This window comes from Galeopterus variegatus, unplaced genomic scaffold, assembly GCF_000696425.1.
Source record: "Galeopterus variegatus unplaced genomic scaffold, G_variegatus-3.0.2 Scaffold1950, whole genome shotgun sequence".
NCBI lineage: Eukaryota > Metazoa > Chordata > Mammalia > Dermoptera > Cynocephalidae > Galeopterus > Galeopterus variegatus.
This window is the reverse complement of record NW_007728061.1, coordinates 305,770-325,141: the sequence shown is the minus strand read 5'-3', so window position 1 is coordinate 325,141 and position 19,372 is coordinate 305,770. Positions and strand designations below refer to the sequence as shown.

At 39.9% G+C, this 19,372-nt stretch overlaps 1 non-coding gene and 2 pseudogenes across 1 annotated transcript; all 3 read left to right on the top strand.

The window, feature by feature from the left end:
• The first annotated feature begins 358 nt into the window (after nt 1–358).
• On the top strand, nt 359–927 carry LOC103596158 (annotated as a pseudogene).
• A 3,013-nt stretch (nt 928–3,940) lies between these two features.
• Nucleotides 3,941–4,525, top strand: LOC103596162 (annotated as a pseudogene).
• Nucleotides 4,526–14,185: 9,660 nt separating this feature from the next.
• On the top strand, nt 14,186–14,260 carry TRNAI-AAU. Its single transcript has one exon. It is a non-coding gene; the product is annotated as a tRNA-Ile (tRNA).
• Nucleotides 14,261–19,372: the final 5,112 nt, after the last annotated feature.

Below are 19,372 nucleotides of genomic sequence, written 5' to 3'. Positions count from 1 at the left end.
GAAGGCAGGCTATAGCCATTTAAATGTTCCTAGATTTTAGGGCCGGCCCGTGACTCACTTGGGAGAGTGTGGTGCTGACTACACCAAGGCCACAGGTTCGGATCCTATATAGGGATGGCCGGTTAGCTCACTTGGGAGAGCGTGGTGCTGACAACACCAAGTCAAGGGTTAAGATCCCCTTACTGGTTGGTAATCTTTAAAAAAAAAAAAAAGTGTTCCTGGGTTTTACTTTATGACTACTAGAAAAGTGTTGTTATTTTAATAAAACCTTAATGCTATAAATATTATGTAATTAATTTTCGTTTAAAAGCTATATTTAAAGTGCTAAGTAGCTCTCTTTGCCTTATCTACTGCGAGAATGAAGACCATTCTTAGCAGTCAGACTGTCCACGTTCCAGAAAATGTCAATATCACTCTGAAGGGACACACACTTATTATAGTGAAGGTCCCCAGAGGAACCCTGTGGAAGGACTTCATTCTCATCAATGTAGAGCTCAGTCTCCTTGGAAAGAAAAAGAAGAGGCTCCGGGTTGACAAACAAGGGGAAATAGAAAGGCACTGGCTACTGTCATGCTATCAGTAATCATGTACAGGATGTGATCGAGGGCATTACGCTGGGCTTCCCTTACGAGATGAGGTCTGTGTGTGCTCACTTCCCCGTCAGCGTTGTTATTCAGGAGAATGGGTCTCTTGTTGAAATCCGAAACTTCATGGGTGAAAAATACATCCTCGGGGTTCGAATGAAGCCAGGTGTTGCTTGCTATTAAGCCCAGAAAGATGAGTTAATCCCTGAAGAAAGCACTGAACTTATTTCTAATTCAGCTGCTTTGATCCAGCAAGCCACAGCAGTTAAAAACAAGGATTTCAGAAAACTTTTGGACAGTATCTGTCTCTGAAAAAGGAACAGTTCGGCAGGCTGACGAATGACATCCAAGAGTTGTCCAGCTACAGAAACAAGCCACAGGTTGATTCCCAAGACATGCTTGTGAATTCTAATGATGGAATAAAAGACCTTTATTGATTTGGGGGCGGGGGGGAAGGGTTAAGTAGACTGGTGGATTTTAATAGAACAATGCAGAAAATTACTTGTGGTTTCAGCCTCCATCTTGCAAGCAACCTTTAGGAAACAACTGCTTGTCAGCTTTTGGTGCAGTATCCTAAAATATGTATGGTTATTTGAAAAAGCTATTGGAACACACTTGTCCACTTAAAAAGCTATTTGTGTATGTGAAACTAGATTTTCCTCACATCAACCAAAACACACCACCACAACAGACAACACACAAGCAGATGAGAGAATTCAATTGTAAGTCAAACAAAGTGATTATCAAAAATGTTAAAATAGTGCCCTTCTGAATTTTGTTTTGGTAAGTACTTTTCATAAAAATGTTATTTATGTAACCGTGTAATGGGCTTATTATTTTAAAATATCTTCAGAATTTGCTTCAAGTTCTCATGAAATATATATTGATAATTATCCCTTGGTATTCCTGTTTTAAAGATTGTACCAAAACAAACTTTTACAGTGGTTACAGTGGTGTTTCAGGAACAAGCACAACTAGGTGGATGCGTTCAGTCTTCCATCATTGCTGGAAACTTATTAACCTTCAAATATATATTTTTAAAAATTTGTTATTTGTCAAGAGAGACTATTCCTTAGCCTACCTATTCATGTTTCATATTTCAGGAACAAAGGCCAGTGATAATCTTCTATGAAACCGAATCCAAAGAAATTCTTTACATTCCGAAATCACTTTGCACTCTGAAAAAAACCAGCCTTCCTCATGTCTTCAGAATCTTTCATGGAATCATAATCTGTACAAATCTGCATATACCTCCTTTCTTGGTTCAGCCACAGCAAACTTAGAGCCGTAGCCCCCAGGCATACAACAAATGATCCAACCATTTGTAGACTCCCAGCCAGAAGGCCACACATCTGAGGTTTCATCAAAACACTGGAAGCCACGGTAGTTATCCCTAAATGCCAGTGTTTTTTCTGGCTGATGGAGAAATGAATGGCGTTGCAGCTGTGCACAGTCACAGAAGAGCGCACGGAGAGCCAAATACTTTTCTTAAATTGCATAAAGCAAAGAACAGTACAGAAAGAAAGAAATAATAAATTTCCTCTAAGAATAATTCGAGGAAAAGAGAATGAAAAATCAATGTGAGTAGTGTCATCGATTACCATATTTTACATGCTTTTTTTTTTCCGGGATTAAATTTGCAAATATTTATTATATACGTATAACGTATGAAGCTTTGTGGAAAGCACAGTGATAGTACAGAGGCCTCCAAGATGAGTAAAACAAGTTCTTCCTCAGGAGCCTCAAGTGTAGAAGATGAGAAAAAGCACGTGTACAAATGTCAGTTGATATTAGAAGCACAAAATGCTGTGGGAGTTCGTATTAGGGATATGAAAAACGATGAATTAGAAATTTTCTTACTGACTTAATACTTTATATTACTACAAGCCAGGTTAGTGCCTTCTCTTGCCTGTGTATGTCTAGATGAAAGAACTCAAGAGTAACTACTGGTCTGACCAAGTAATTTTCATTTGAGCTTCTCTTCAAGGGTAAATTTAGTGCTTCTAAGCACATATAATCTTGCTTTATTACCATCTACATTTCTAAAGAAAGACATTCAAGGTTGATTTTCTTCTGACTCTAGATATTTAATGGTAGAAATTGGAGTATTCAAAGCTCCTATATGTTACGTTTAGACAATAGGACAGAGATTACAGAGTGTGACTCAGGAGTGTACCTAAACTATATACTCACACGAAGACTATCACATCAAAATCGCCATGAGGCCATCAGTACCCAGAAGGCCTCAGAAAGAGTGAAGGAAACATGGGACTGAACAGATTTTTTTTTTACTTCAAGATTGGGAAAGTGCCCTAATAAGGGAGTGAATTTGCCTATAGGAAAATGTTACTAGGGAAGATTAAGAATGACACAAGATGATATGTTTTTGACAGCCCCGTAATCAGGAAATATCCTATAAACATAGGTTGACTAAAAAGTTACCAAGTAGAGCTTAACTGTCCAATATGGTAGCCATTAGCCACATGTGGACTGTTGAGCACTTGAAATGCGATCTGGTCCAAATTCAGATGTGCTCTGATTGTAAAATACACTGGATAGTTTCAATGTATGCTGTGGAGAGAGCCAATAAAACTTGATAAATCAGATACAGGAGAAGAGAAGGAGGAATCTTGTTTCTGGATTCTTTCACTGAGTGGATGGACCTAGGCTTGATTGACATGATGACTGAAGGAGGAATGTAGGCAAGAAAATTAAGAGTTCTATTCTGGACACATTGTGTTTGAGATGTTCATGTGACACCCAAGTGGAATTGTCAGGTAAGGAGTCTTGATTCAACTAGGAAAGAGGATTACTTGGCAGAGTCAATGTGATTGAGAATAGGAGCCAAAAGACCTCACGGATTGTCTCAAACTTGTGCTTTTTCCTATAACTAGTATGATCAGAAAGACAAGATGTGTAATAAAATAAACTATGAAAAGAAATTTACACATAAATCCTAAATTTTAATATTCCTAAAATCAACATCTTAAAATATGGAGGCTCTTTCAGTTTGTGAAGGAAGAATATACTCATACTGACAGCATTCTACTACTATAGGTCATTTCCTGAAGGTAAATCTAAGGTACAAAAGAAAGTTTGGGGGGGGTTTGTTTTTGTTTTTGTTTTTTTGAGACATTTATTTGCCTGAAGATATATTTTTACTTTTAGTCAAAGAAAAAAATGCAATTAAAAACAATTATTTTATTTTCTGTCAGGGCAACAAAAAGCCTGACAGATTCTTCCTTTACTACAATACTCGTTATAGATAAAATGGTCATCTTTAAAAAATCTTTTTTGGCGCTGCAGCCACTGCTGCAGGGTTATCTGCCCTTTGGTGCAGATAAAAAAAAGTTGCAATGGACAAGAGAAGAATGGCATTGAAATTCCAGCAACAAGTGCTTTGGGGGATTTCAGAAAGTTTTTGAACATGACAGTGTGGAACTGAACTGCAGAATGAAATTTGCCCTCTACTTACCACCACAGGCAGAAACTGGAAAGTGCCCTGCAGTATATTGGCTGTCTGGTCTAACTTGCAGAGAACAAAATTCCGTGTCAGAATCTGGTTATCATCAAGCTGCCTCAGAGCACGGCCTCATTGTCATTGCTCCAGATACCCGCCCTCGCGGCTGGAATATTAAAGGAGAAGATGAGAGATGGGACTTTGTCATTGGTGCTGGGTTTTGTGTGGATGCCACTGAAGAACCTTGGAAAACTTAACTACAGAATGTACTCTTATGTAACGGAGGAGCTTCCCCAACTCACATGCCAATTTTCCAGTGGGCCCTCAAAGGATATCTATTTTTGTCCACTTCATGGGAGGCTATGGAGCTCTGATTTGTGCTTTGGGATATCCTGGAAAATACAAGTCTGTGTCAGCATTTGAACCAATTTGCAACCCAGTGCACTTCCCACCAGCAATGTGTGAGTGCCAGTTTTTCTAGGCTATAGGGTTTTTAAGCTGCATGAATAGTGAGAAACAGCCTCTTTCTTGATGCATTCAGGAGTTGGGGTATATTTACAGTATGAAGTGACAGAATTCTGGCTCCAGTCCTAAATTGCCAGCTCAGTGTTCATAGTATGGAGAGGACCATCACCGCCTGCCTTGCCTGTATGATTCGGGAGTCCCAGTCTTGTGGCTGACCAGGATTGACCACCTTCAACATGCGGCCATGGCTGGTTTCCATGGAGCTTTGCAGGGTGCCAACTCCTTTTCCTGGAGGCCAGCAAGAAAGGCACAGTCTTGGACAAGTTAACCCACTCCTCTTACTGGTTGAGTCAACCCAGTATGGATTCAATAGAGGAATGGAGTCATGGTCCTATACTCGGGCCACCATCTTCTCAGATAGAGCATTCTTTTCTTTTTTTTTTTAAAGATGACCGGTAAGGGGATGTTAAGCCTTGACTTGGTGTTGTCAGCACCACGCTCACCCAAATGAGCTAACCAGCCAGCCCTATATAGGGATCTGAACCCTTGGCCTTGGTGTTATCAGCACCACATTCTCCCAAGTGAGCCACGGGCTGGCCCAGAGCATTATTTTCATAGCTGATATTTCAGGGTAAATTTTAATGAAATGTCTGAAGTTTAATTCATTATCTTTAAAATTTTTCCTAACTTTTGTGTGAGTGGGTTTGTCTGAGATAAGAGATTTTTTAAAAAACAATCTAGACTGTTGAGAGGAATTGAAAGAGTTGGAAGGGGCAGGGAAGAAAATTTAGCATTTCCTTTTCTAATTCCTCTCAGTTGTCTCTGTCCTGTTTTCTAATTTCTAGTCTCTGTATCCCCAAGTTGAGAATAAAAGCACACCTAAGAATTAATGTAATCCTCAAACAACTTTTAATTTGGTCCAAAACACTAAAATCAGCAATTACAATCTATTTCTTACAAAGAAATATTTCAATTACATGATAAATATCAACACTTGCCATTTTTCCATGATTAAAAGTGCTGGACTAATTGGCCAGAATATATCTGCTAAAGTAATCTGGCACAGTATTCAGACTATCTTTCAGCTTCGACCTATAGTTGGTTTAGCACTTACAATTTCCAGTGACCTTGTGGTTTTCTTTCCGTCCTAACTTCTCTTCTTCTGTTAGCATGGCCTTAACTCCCCTTACTGCCTCCTTTTTCTTCATTCGTGACAATGCCACATTTCAGCTTCATATATTTGGAAAATACTATTATTAGGCAGTCAGTCATGAGCAGGCTGGGGAATGGAAAACTGACTTTGCCCATAACTCTGTCCAAACCCACCCCTTTGCAGGCAACATAATGGAAAACGAACCCACAATCTGACCACAGGGGCTCACCAGGAGCTTTCCAGGTGGAGAGATATGCACAGAAGGGGTATTTTGAGATCTTAAGTAACCTCACAACATGCTAATGCTTATTATCTTTAAATACATATGCAATCCATAAATACATATTATTATAACAGACTGAATTATGGGTAAAAACATGTGCATTAGAAAAGAGATTATATAACCCCAAATGTCAATCAAAGGTGTCAATCAAGCTTACAAATGCATATGCAAAATTAGTGGAATAAAACATATGAACTTGCATGTAAGGGCCATTTACTGCTCAGGGGAATGGCCCACTTCTCTCTTGCAGTGTTTCTTCCTTCCTATATTTCCTGTACTCATTAAAGCTTTGCTATCACTATTGGTTTGGGTTTCTGATTCTTCATTGGTCCAAAAAAGAACCAAGCCAAATGGGACCTTCGTCCCCAGTAACACTGTCATGTGCTTCTCTTTTTGCAGAATGAAGCTCATTGTTAGGTCCCTGCATTAGTTGTTTGTCATCATGTAAGGCTTAAAAAAAGAAACATTTATTATGTCAGAGTTCCTATGGGTCAGAAATGTGGATGTGGCTTAACTGGGTGCCTCCTCTTTAAGATCTCACAAGGATGCAATCAAGGTGTTGGCCGCAGGAGTATGGTCTCATCTGAAGGCTTGATTGGGGCAGGATCTTCATGCAGTCTCCCTCGTGATTGTTGGCAGGATTCAGGTCTCACAGGCTGTTAGACTGAGGACCTCAGTTCCTTGCTGCCATTGGCCAGGGGCCTCTTTCAATTCCTTGTCATGCTGGCCTCTTCATAAGGCAGACCACAACACAGTAGCAGACTTGCCTCAAAGGAGTAAAACACCTGTGTGAGAAAAAGCAGGCAAGACAAAAGTCACCCTCTTTTTGTAACTTAATTTCAGAAGTAACATCTCTCATTTTTGCTATGTTCTATTTGTGAGAAGTGAGTCACAAAGCTCCAGCTCACACTCAAGGTGAGGGGGTCATCCAAGGACATAAATAACTGGGAAAGGTAGGGATAACTTGGGACCATCCTAGAGGCTACCTACACAGTCCTATCCTAACTTCACCCTATATTCTTCCATCTTTGTATGGAAACAGAAGGCCTGAATGGAAGCGTGACCTTTCTATTGGACTGAAGTAGCCCAGTGCTTATCCTAGAGAAGCCTGGAAGTCTGGCCCCTTGGCCAAGATAAGGATGAAATGTGAAATGTACCAGCTAGCCACTTATAACGTGTTGTTGAAAAGTTCCGGGAGTCATCCTGTGCTAACTTGTCTACATCATATGTTGAAATATATACAAAGATGTGATTGGTTTAACCAGTACCGAGCCTAGATGTGGCTAAGGATATGGAGTATAAAAGACCCACTCAGTAAACTTGTGACTTGGCCTCCTTGCGACTACAGAAACTTGCACCTATGTCCAGTGTGACTGAGAAAGGGCCCTGTGCTCAGGAGCCTCAGGTCGTTCTCTGCCTGCCTGGGCTTGTTTTCTCCTGCTGTACTGTATTATTTACTTTTGGGGGGGGTGGGCGGTGGGGGGATGGGGGCTGGCCCATGTATCCTTTACTTTTATTAAACCTTTATTAAAACCTTATCTAAGTATATCCTGTGGAGTCGCATGAGCCCTTCCAGTGATCCAGTCCTGTGTGATTGCTGCAATTCCTACTATACCCGCTCTGTGTGCACTTCAGATATGGGCATTATATATAAATTCCAACAGCATCAAGTAGCTTTGGAAACTCTTCCACCATCAAATAATCCCACAGGGCTACCAAGAACGTTATCAAATGCCTTTCCAGGGGAGGGGGTAAAAAACCCCTTCCCTTAAAATCAGTTTTCTCATTAGGGGAAGACCTGTCTTTCTGCCCTGTCTCCATGCCCCTCTGCCCCATCGTTTCTTTCTTTGTATGGCAGGAGCTTGATTTTTTACACTTCTGTAGGAGTGCTTATCACATTATATCATTATATTACAATGAATCTCAATTTCTAGACAAGTTAGCAGGTCCTGAAAGCTGGCACCCCATATACTTGTATTCACAGTACCAATTTTCTAGCCCAGTTCTGTCCAGTAGAAATGAAATGTGAGCCATGTACATAATTATACATTTTCTAGCTCTCATATTAAAAAAGAGTAAAAAGAAATAGGTAAAATTATACCAGCCAACCACAAAAAATAAAAATAAAAAAAGATGAAATTAATTTATATTGTAGGAGCCAAGGGAAAACTTCCTCCTCACCCCCGAAGTTTCATTACTGATAAATTTAGATTAACATGAAGAAAAGGCATAACAGATTTTATTATTTTAAGGTGCTGGAAGGGGATAATGCACAGGGGAATCACAAGAGAGTAATTTCCCAGTTTCCCAGTGGGGTTCAGAAGCCTGAACCAATTTTCATAGGGAAAGGGGAGATGGGGAGTGTATGACTGAATTATTTTTAGGGGGGCTCAATGGGCCTGGAGAATACACAATGGCTTGAGACAAAGTCTATTTGGTCAACAGAGCAGACAATGACTGGTAAATGATTCTCTTCAAAATACTGAATGGAGGGGCCAGCCCGTGACTCATTTGGGAGAGTGCAGAGCTGATAACACCAAGGCCACGGGTTTGGATCCCTATATAGGGATGGCTGGTTAGCTCACTTGGGAGAGCGTGGTGCTGACAATACCAAGTCAAGGGTTAAAATCCCCTTACCGGTCATCTTTAAAAAAAAAAAAAAATTCTGAATGGGACGAAATAGAAGATAATGATCTGTGACAAAAGTTAGTCCAGGTGTGATGACAGACTCCAGTCTTCCCTCCTGTGATATGAGTTAGGTAAAGAAAACTCAGGGAAAGGACCAGAGGTAATTGTCTTCTTTGGCGGGTCTGGACTTTTAGAAGATAAGAGAACCAGCTGAAACTGTTCAACTTGTGCTTTAGAGAGTGGTGGTGGATTCAGAGCCAGGAGGGGCGTGGAGGGATAGGTCAGAGAAACCTTGCGGCTGCTTCTTTATTCTAGCATGTCAAAGCACCATATTTTGGAGTAACAGCTTCTGAGCCCCAATAATACTTAAAATATACCGTCAACATGTAATTAATATTAAAATTTATCAATGAGATATTTTACATTCCTTTTTCTTTTTTTGATACTGAGGCTTTGAATTCTGGAGTGTATTTTACATTTTACATGCTAGTTTGGATTAGCATTTCAAATACTCAGTAGCTACATGTGGTTAGTGGCTACTAAATTGGACAGCACAGGCTAGCACATAAAACGCTCAAGTATCTGGAGGATATAAGCAGCACTCATTTTTTGAGCATTTGCCAAGTGCTATGCCAATTTATTGCTTGATCCTTGGCATATAGTATCTCATTAGATAAACAGAATCTTCACACGCAGGAATCATTATTCCTGGTGTAAAAAAGAAAACCATTTGTTTTCTTCATCATTGTATACCCGATTCTTGGCTTTTGTTTAAATTAATATTTCTTTTATGAATAAACGAATGACGAGAAATGAACGTTTGGGCTTTAAAAGGTTAAATAACTTGTCCAAGTGAGTGATAGAGCCAGGATTCAAAACCAGCTCTCTGACTGACTCGGGCTAGACAGTATTGTGCTCACCTCCTCTATGAACAATGGAAGAAGTGACAGGTTAATGAATAAGTAGCCCATTAATGAGGACATTAAACCCTACCAAAGATAGGAGAATTCATCATTAATCACTATGTGAAGCAGTTATTGAATAACTACATATATGTCAGAAAATGTTTAAAAGTGATTGGGATTATTAGGAAAATACACATTAAGAGGCACTTGTGATATCATGGTATGTGACCATAAAAAATAAATTCTTATTGCAGTCAACCGGAGTATATCCACCAGGAACAAATGAGAATAACTCTTTTAAATAGCTTTTAAGTTATGGATATTGCAATACTCCATAGCCCTTTTATGAGCAAATTCTTGCATGTAATTAAATGTGAAGAAGAGGCAGAAAGTGCTGTACTGGTTCATTCACCTATAAAGCAGCTACAAACTGGCACAGGGCAGACAGGCAAAAGCCAACATTAAGCAACTAGTGGAACATGGATAGGGAATGTCCTATCTGGTTTGGCAGGCCTTTACAAACCTTGTCCATTTGGCCATTTAGGGGAAAATCACTGGGCTGTTCCCACTCTGAGTTTTTATAGCATCACTGTTCAGTAGTTCTATATGTGCATTATCTAACACTGTAGCTTCTAGCCACATGTGACTATTGAGGAACTGAATTTTTAATTTCATTTAATTTTAATTAATTTAAACTTAAATAACCACCTGTGGCTATTTGGCTATATGTACCTTATAGGATGGGTGGAATATTTCCACAAAGGTATCTCTCAGTCATTGGGATCCTTACAGGTTTGTGCCCAGATTGGAGAGTTATTTTATCATTAAGACACTGGTAAAGCCTATCTGAGGCCTTATCTGGATTTCCCTGTGGGCTGACTCAGCACCTGGCTGTCATCTACCCTCCTGATCATAATTCTTTCAACCTGTAAGACATGGACCTATAACAATTAGTATACCTGGATGTAGTTACTTTGAACTTAGACATCTGCCTTAAAGCATTCTTTCTGTTACAATAGAGAGTGAAATTTGTCATCTTGATATCCCACAGAACATCGGTCCACTTCTTTGATTATATTATGCTCATTGGACCTGACAAGCAGAAAATAATAAGTATCCCCTAAGACTTTAAAAAATGCCAAAGGATGGGAAATAAACCTTGTAAAGATTCAAGGACCAACCACATCAGTGAGGTCTCTAGGGTTTGATTACAGCCAGGTGCATATTGCGGCACCAGCACAAAGAAAAAGGCACAATGTTTAATAGGCCTCTGTGAAGTTTGGAGGCAACATACACCATATAGGGAATGCTGTTCTAAGCAATTTATCAAGTAACTCACATGACTTCAATTATATGTGAGGCTTCAAGCAAGAGAAGGCTCCACAGCAGGCCCAGGCGGTGGTGCAAGCTGCCCTGGCCCTCAGGCCTAATGGCCGAGCAGGCTGAATGGTACAGGGAATTTTTAAGCTCTACAAAGCCTCTTGCAAACCTCTTTTAGGAGAATCCTAGCAAAATCCCCATAACCATGCCCTCTTCTGCTGTCTAAGTATTCTTCATTTGAAAAGCAGCTTCTAGATTGCTACTGGGCCCTGTTCTTAGGACAGACTTGGTGCAACCTGAACTGTCCATTATGAATGGAATGTTATCTGAGTCACAAAACTATAAAATTGAACTGGTGTAGCAGCATTTCATTGTTAAATGACAATAGTATATACAGGACTAGCCCAAGCAGGTCTGGAAGGCATAATTAAAACATACAAGCAAGTAGCTAGCTCAGTGTTCCTTGATACCTGTTCCTTCTGTTTCACTGGCTTTCCCTCAACCCACACATGTGATTTCATGGAGAGTTAACAGAAGAAGAGAAGGTACGGTCCTGGTTTATGAACTGATTTGCACAGCATGCTGACTCCAGCCAGCAGTATTATATGGTCCCACTTAGAGATGATCTTAAAAGACAGTGATAAAGCCAACCTTGTTTTAGCCTGCTGCCAGGAGCAGATGAGAATAATTTTTCTAAATAGCTTTTGAGTTGCCTATACATCAATACCCCACAGACTTTATAAGAGCAAATTCTTGGGTGTGATCAAATGAGAAGAGGCATAGAGTATTGGTTCATTCACCTTTGTAGCAGCTATGAACTGGCATACTGCAGACAGGCAAAAACCAGCATTGTATAACTACCAGAACATATGTAGAGAAAGCCCTCTGGCATCTGCTGCAGACTAGGCTCTCAATAATCAAATGGACAAGATGTCCAGTCCTATGAGTGTCAGCCAGCCTCTTTCCCCACCCACCCTGGTGCTTAATAGGCCCATTTACACAGCAGCCTGGCAACAGAGAAGGAGACTGCATGGACTTCCCCTCACTGGGGCTTATGTGGTTTTTGCCTTGGCTGGGTACCCATGTACCAAGCATCAAGGCTGTGCTGAGCCCCTGATAGATCACACCATTCTCCCGGGAACTAATGAGCCACTTCCTGGCAAATTGATACATTGGACCCTTCCCATTATGGAAGGAGCAGCAATTTGTCCTCTTGGGAATAGTGAAACTGAGTGGGTACCCTATTCAGATGAAGCCCCCTCAAATGTTTTGATAAAAGTGAGCTGTGTGGCCTTGATCCCCCAAAAGTTAATAGTCATTTAGGATCTAGGAACTGGAGGAGTTAAGATTTACAACTAGCAATTGAGAAAAGGAGTACAAAGAAGGCAGCTGAGCAAAATAGGATGTTACCTAAGCAATAAGGAAAGCCATAAATCAGAATCACTAAGTTCCCAGGCTCAAATACATTATCTTAACATGTACCCTTGAGATGTTTTTACAGGAAAGAGACCAAAATTTTCTCAGCCCTTGGAATGTGCTGACCAGAGGTGGACTGCTAGGACCCCAGACTGGAGCTGGAGAAACGATGAACAGAGACCAAGAGCTGCTTCTTTGTTCCCAGAGATTCTGTTTCTTTGTCTTTGGAGATTTCAGCCAGTCAGAAACATTCTCAGGCTACTCACACATCCCAACTTAAACCCACAACTTTCTCCTTTAAAAATCCTTGCGTGCAAGCTTTCTGAGAGCTCAGGTCTTTTCCTCAGCATTACCTGCCCGACCTCCATTACTTGGCTTTGTAATTAAAGCTTAATTTCCCTCGCCTGGCCTCAGTGTTTTGGCTTTAGCTGTGTGTTGAGTGAGCTGACCCAAGTTTGGTTCCATTACAATAGAAACATATTTCAGATATGAATTTGCCTTTCCTGCCTAAAATACTTCTGCCAACACTAAACAGAGGCCTTATTTATTGCCGTGATATTCCATACAAATCATCTCAGACCAAGAACTTGTTTACAGTGAAGGACATACGGAATGGAATTACACTCACAGAATTTACTAGCATTAACACAAGCCCCAACAATCCAGACAAAATACCTGACAAAATGGTAGAATGGGCTTCTAAAAGCTTAGTTACTATCAAGCCAAATATATAAGCCCAAGAACCATTATTTTTTTTAATTGATATATAATTCATATCTATAAAGTATACGATTTAGTGAATTTTTTAGTATATTCACAAAGTTGTATGTCTATCACCACTATCTAATTCCAGAACATTTTCACTACCTCCAAAAGAAACCCCATGTCCATGAGCAGTTCACTGTATTCACCCTTCCACAGCCCCAGCCCCTGGCAATCACTAATCTACTTTCCATCTCTACGGATATACATATTCTGGGCTTGAGTATGAGTGAAAAGATATAATATGTGGCCTTCTGTAGCTGGCTCCTTTCGCTTTGCATAATGTTTTCAAGGTTCATCCATGTTACTGCATGTATCAACACGTCATTCCTTTTCATGCTGAATAATATTCCATTGTATAGACTTTTAAAGATAGGAATCCACTTAAGGAAAATTTCTTCCCATTCCATAATCATTGGGCTCACTGGGTTTAGAAGTTCTAGTGCCCAGTGAAAGAATGCTTCCACTAGTGATCCCTCACAGAGTTGTGTTAATTTGGAAGCTGATTGCCGCCCCCCCCCCCCCCCCCCCCCCCCCCCCGCGCCCCCTACCCGGGGAGCTGGTTCCCGCCCCCCCCCCCCCCCCCCCCCGCGCCCCCTACCCGGGGAGCTGGTTCCCGCCCCCCCCCCCCCCCCCCCCCGCGCCCCCTACCCGGGGAGCTGGTTCCCGCCCCCCCCCCCCCCCCCCCCCGCGCCCCCTACCCGGGGAGCTGGTTCCCGCCCCCCCCCCCCCCCCCCACTGCATTCTGGGTTCCTCATGCCACTGAACAAGCAGGGGGAAAGGGGTCAGTATACTGGCTGGGTGGCTGATCCTGATTACCGAGGGGAAATTGGGTTGCTGCTAGCTAATGCAGGAAGGAGAGCAGTCTCTGCAACTCATAGAAATGGGGTCGAGGGAACCCCCCATTTCCATGATTTAAGAAATTCAAAGAATTTGAATGATTTAAGAGATTAAGAAATGTATAGGCGATTGTATTGCCAAGACTTTGTGATTGATGAGATGTAGGGATGGAGGATGAAAAAGGACTCCTGACTTTTTGGTTCTTTCTTTGAGTCTTTTATTTCCTTTTTGGTTTTCTGTCTTTTGTTCTATTAGTTAATAGGAGAGGAGTGAAAAAGTAATCAACAATAATAGAGAAATAGTCAAATTCTCCTCTGAGTTTGGTCCCTTTTTTTCATGTAACAGTCTGTTTTAAAACTCTATTATTTGGGCTGGTTAGCTCAGTTGGTTAGAGCATGGTGTTAATAACACCAAGATCAAGGGTTTGGATCCCCTTACTGGCCAGCCAACAAAAACAACTCTATTATTAGCTGCATATATATCTAGGATTGTTACATCTTCTGATGGATTGATCCTTTTATTATCATGAAATATATCTCTATCTCTGCTAAAAGTCCTTGTCCTGAAGCCTACTTATCTGATATACATAGTCACTCCAGCTTTCCTATGACTGGTGTTTGCACACTATAAATTTTTTTTTATGCTTTTACTTTTAACCTATTTGAGCCTTCATGTTTAAAGACATAGCATATGAACAACACAAAACAGCATACTTATATTTAATAGCAATATTTTTCTTAAAGTATTAACAATATTAATCCTTTGGCTTTCTTGCTGCAATTATTTTTCCAAATGACATTTCATTAATTCCTTGCTTTTGTGAATTTAAAAAAGAGAATTTTTGAAAGGAAGGTGGAAATTGAGACTACTGACCTTAATTCTTTGTGCCAGGAAATTCTGGCACATAAGATAAGACTGTTTATCTCACAATATGGTTACCAATCAGTGTATCTGAGCAGATCATCTGCAGGAACAACTTTTCTTCTAAGATAACAGCTTGCTCACCTGAACAAAGAGCTTGCCTATCTGACAGCAGATTGCTTATCAAAACTTACTACAAAATCCTTATTTTGCTGTCATAAACTTGGCCCGGTTCCAACCAGGTCCCTGCCTTGAAGGAACTTTTTCAAGAAGGGTCCCCCAAACCCTTAATCCTAGACCCCCAAATCCATAATCCTTCCCTAATCCATGGATCTTTGACTTGGTGTTGTCAGCACCATGCTCTCCCAAGTGAGCCATGGGCCAGCCCTTAATAAACTCAATTTTTATTGAGTAGATTTCTCTGGTGGTCTTATGGGAAGTTAACAAAATTTTAAAAGCAAATTAATGGGTCATTTTTTCACAATTTTTAGGCAAATAAAATTATCTGTCAAACAGAATCAACATTGTAATCTTTTATATCTTATTTTCATTTTTTTCCTACTGATCACTTGTCTAAGTCAGAATAAAATGCAGTACTTGTTTGGCATTTCCAGTCAACCAAAATAATAAAAATGTGTTTGTTAACATTCTTAAGGACGAGTTTTTATTTTGCCGTATAATTATTAGTATACTCTCAATATAAAAAAGTAATATGGTTGGTTAGAGCACAGTGTTGTAACATCAAGATCAAGGGTTCAGATCCTCATACCAGTCAACCACCAATAAAACAGAAAAATAAAATAATGTAAATATGGTTAATCAAAATTAGGGCTTGCACCTTTTATTTCTTATTTTTATTTTTTTCTTTATTAGGACTTATATCTTTCAAATGGAGAAGCTGGGTAATTACTTTTACCCCTGCCTTTGCATCTACAATTTACCTAGTTTCTTTAACTTAATATGGTAATCCATGGAAAGTAGACTATGGTTGGGTTTGTGACACTTTGATTCTTCGTGTAGCGATTCAGAGTGATGTCTTTAGAGTACAAATATGATTGTCAGCCCTCCACATAAGATCTTTAATGGTTTTCATTGCTCTGAAGGTGATTTCAACATCCTTAATGCTGTTAAAAGGCACCAGACCCTCTGTCCTGCCTGGGTGTCAGCTTTCATGTCTCTCTCACTGTTTCCTAATGCTGAAGTCTTCCCTCTCTTCCCAAATTTCTCTGACATTCAAGGCCTTCACAGTCGCCATTCTGTTTCCAGGAATATTTTTCCCTCTTCCCACCTTCTATACTCTTTTCCACTCCTCTAATCCTCATCCTTTTGATTTCAGCTTAAATAGCACTTCCTGGGACATGTCCCTAAGTTTCCCAGGCTAGTTATCTCTCCCTCCGACACTTCCTTTGCACACTGCCTTTCCTTTTCCTTCGTGGCATCTATTGGCATAATTTCTTGGCTGTCTTTCCCACTGGGCTCTGAGTTCTTTGAGCCACTTTGTTGACAGCACAGCACTGCGCCTGCGTCACAAGAGGCACTCCACAGATACCTGTGGAGCAGATGAATGCATTCCTAAAACTCACTTTTAATCCAGTGCTTTTCTTCAGAATCATTCTCTCAATGTAAGAAAGTGTGTTAAATAAAATGACTTATTCCTTTTCCATGCTAGGGTCCTGATGATATAGGTAAGTTTTAATACAAACTTTTAGAAGGCTCAGCCACAACTACATTTAGGTAGAATGACTTCCAGGAGCTCCATTTTTCTGGACCTCTTATACAAGATCAAGTTCCAAAAGCCCCTTTGGGCAAAGAGATTCCTTAGGTTGCTTCTTGCTTTTTTTGGCTTCTCCCTTTTGATGACCTGTTCTCCTAACTGTCAAACAAGCTGCATGCTTGTTTGTGATAAGAGAGTCCTGGTGCTCAGTTAGCACCTTCAGGAGGTGTGTCACTTATCAGTCTCTTCCTGCTGGTGCCAAGACTCCCTGGAGCAGGCATAAGCCAGCCAGGATTTAAGCTTCTGCAACATCTTGAGGTATAAAGTCTCTTCCTTCAGTTTCTTCACCTATTAAAAAAAAAATAGAGTTTTACCTCATAATTTTTTTTTTTTGAGGCTGGCCAGTGTAACTTCACAATATTTAAAGTTTGTTTTATCCCCTAATTCTGAGGGGATTGGGCCTGTAGAAGAATATTTGGAAAGTTAAAAAGAAATTAAAAAATCACCCAAAATCCCACCAGCTAGAGGTAACAGTGATTAACACCTGGCTATATTTCAAATAGCTTGTGTCTAGGGCCCCTTGCAGAGCCCTAAGTTCTTGATTTTGGATTCAGTAGATACTTGTATAAGTTTACTTCACTCCAGATACACTGGCTTTTTTGAAGTTCCTCAAATGTTCTAAGCACACTGTACCCCAGGGCCTTTGCACCTACTATTCTGTCTGGAACAATATCTGCCTAGATAGCTACATGGGGCACTCCCTCCCTTCATAAAGGCACTCAAATGTCACTTTTCTGAGATGCCTTCCTTGGCCATCTTATCCAAACTAACTCTCACCCTTAAGACTGATTTATTTTTTCTCACAGTGTCTATCAAATTCTTCCATTATATAGTATGTTTATGAGTTTATTGTTTGTCTCCTACTAGAATTTAAGTTTATCTTCTCCCACCCCCTCTCTTTTTTTTTTCTTTTTGGTGGCTGACTGATAAGGGGATCCAAACCTTTGACCTTGGTGTTATCAGCACCACACTCTAAGCTTTAACCAAGTGAGCTAACTAGCTAGCCTTAGAATTTAAAACTATGAGAACAGGAACTTTGCTTTGTTTCCCAGTGCCTATTTTTATTTATTTCACAAAAACATAAGGCACTGCCTTAAATGCTTTACAAATAGGAACTAACTTTTGTCCTCATAATAGTCCTCTGAGATAGGTACTACTACTATTATCCCTTTACAGATGACAAAACTGAGGCACAGTTTTGAGGTAAAATACATTGTCCAAGGTCACATAGCTAGTAAATGGCAGAGCTGGGATTTGAACTCAGGAAGACTGCTTCCAGAATCCATACTTTTGACTATGATTCTGTGCTGTATAGAATAGTGCCTGGCACACAGGAGGTGCTCAATAAATGCTAGTTGGATTAAAAAGTGTTTTCATGTGATCTTTCTTTGACCAAGTTCTAGCTAGCATTTGATTTCAAGGCAGGCACTGCATCTTTGAATTCTATATATTGGTGCCTAACAAAATGTCCAATCATTGTCTTCTTTTCAAGGTAGGAAAGTCAGGATGAAATCATTGCTATCCAACTTTAAATCCTAGTGTAGTCTTTGATTCCTGCCAAGGCCTGGGATCAATGATCATTGGAGGCTGGGGGTGGGTGTCATCTTTCCAGTGCATGAATCAGATTTGAAAAATTTGAAAAAAAATGTTTAAATTTTTTTCTGGGTCTACATCAAACTAAAAAGCCTCTGCACAACAAAGGAAACAATAAATACAATGAAAAGGCAACCTATAGAAGGAGAGAAAAATTTGCAAACCATATACAAGGGTTCTTCAAAAAGTTCATGAAAAATTAGAATTAAAACATAATATGAATCTTTCCATTAACTTTTTGAAGTACCTTTTATCTGATAAGGGTTAATTGTTGGGGGCCTGAAGCTCCACACCCCTTCTTGTGAGACCGCTTCTCCTTGACAATCTGCTCAGATGGAAAAGGCAACCTATAGAAGGAGAGAAAAATTTGCAAACCATATACAAGGGTTCTTCAAAAAGTTCATGAAAAATTAGAATTAAAACATAATATGAATCTTTCCATTAACTTTTTGAAGTACCTTTTATCTGATAAGGGTTAATATCCCAAATGTATGAGTATAAGAAACTCATACAGCTCAATAGCAAAACAACAAATTACCCAATTAAAAAATGGCAAAGGACCTGAAGACACATATTTCCAAAGAAAACATGCTAATGGCCAACAGGTGTATGAAACGTGCTCAACATCACTAATCATCAGGGAAATGCAAATCAAAACTACAAAGAGATATCACTTTATACCAGTTAGGATGGCTATTATTAAAAAGACAAGAGATAACAAGTGTTGGCCAGGGTATGGAGAAAAGGGAGCCCTTATATGCTGTTGGTGGGAATGTAAATTGGTACAGACATATGGAAAAAAATACGGAGGTTCTTCAAAAAATTAAAAATAATACTACCATATGATCTAGCAATTCCACTACTGGATATAAATCCAAAGGAAAGAAAATCAGTATGTTGAAGTGATATCTGCACTCCCACGTTCATTGCAGCATTATTCACAAAACCAAGAATTTGTTGGAAACAATTGGAAGCAACAATTGGAACAACCTAAGAATTTGTCAACTGATGAATGAATAAACAGAACATGGTATATCTATACAACGGAGTATTATTCAGGCATAAAAAAGAAGGAAATCCTGACATTTGTGACAACATGGATAAACCTGGAGGACATTATGCTAAGTGAAGTAAACCGGACAGAAAAACAAATACCATGTGATCTCACTTATACGTGGAATCTAAAAAAGAATCTTAGAAGAAGAGAGTAAGATGGTGGTTGCCAGGGATTGGGGGTGGGGGAATAGGGAAGATGTTGGTCAAAGCTTTATAAAATGAATAAGTTCTGGGGATCTAAGGTACAGTTTGGGAACTACAGTTAATAATAT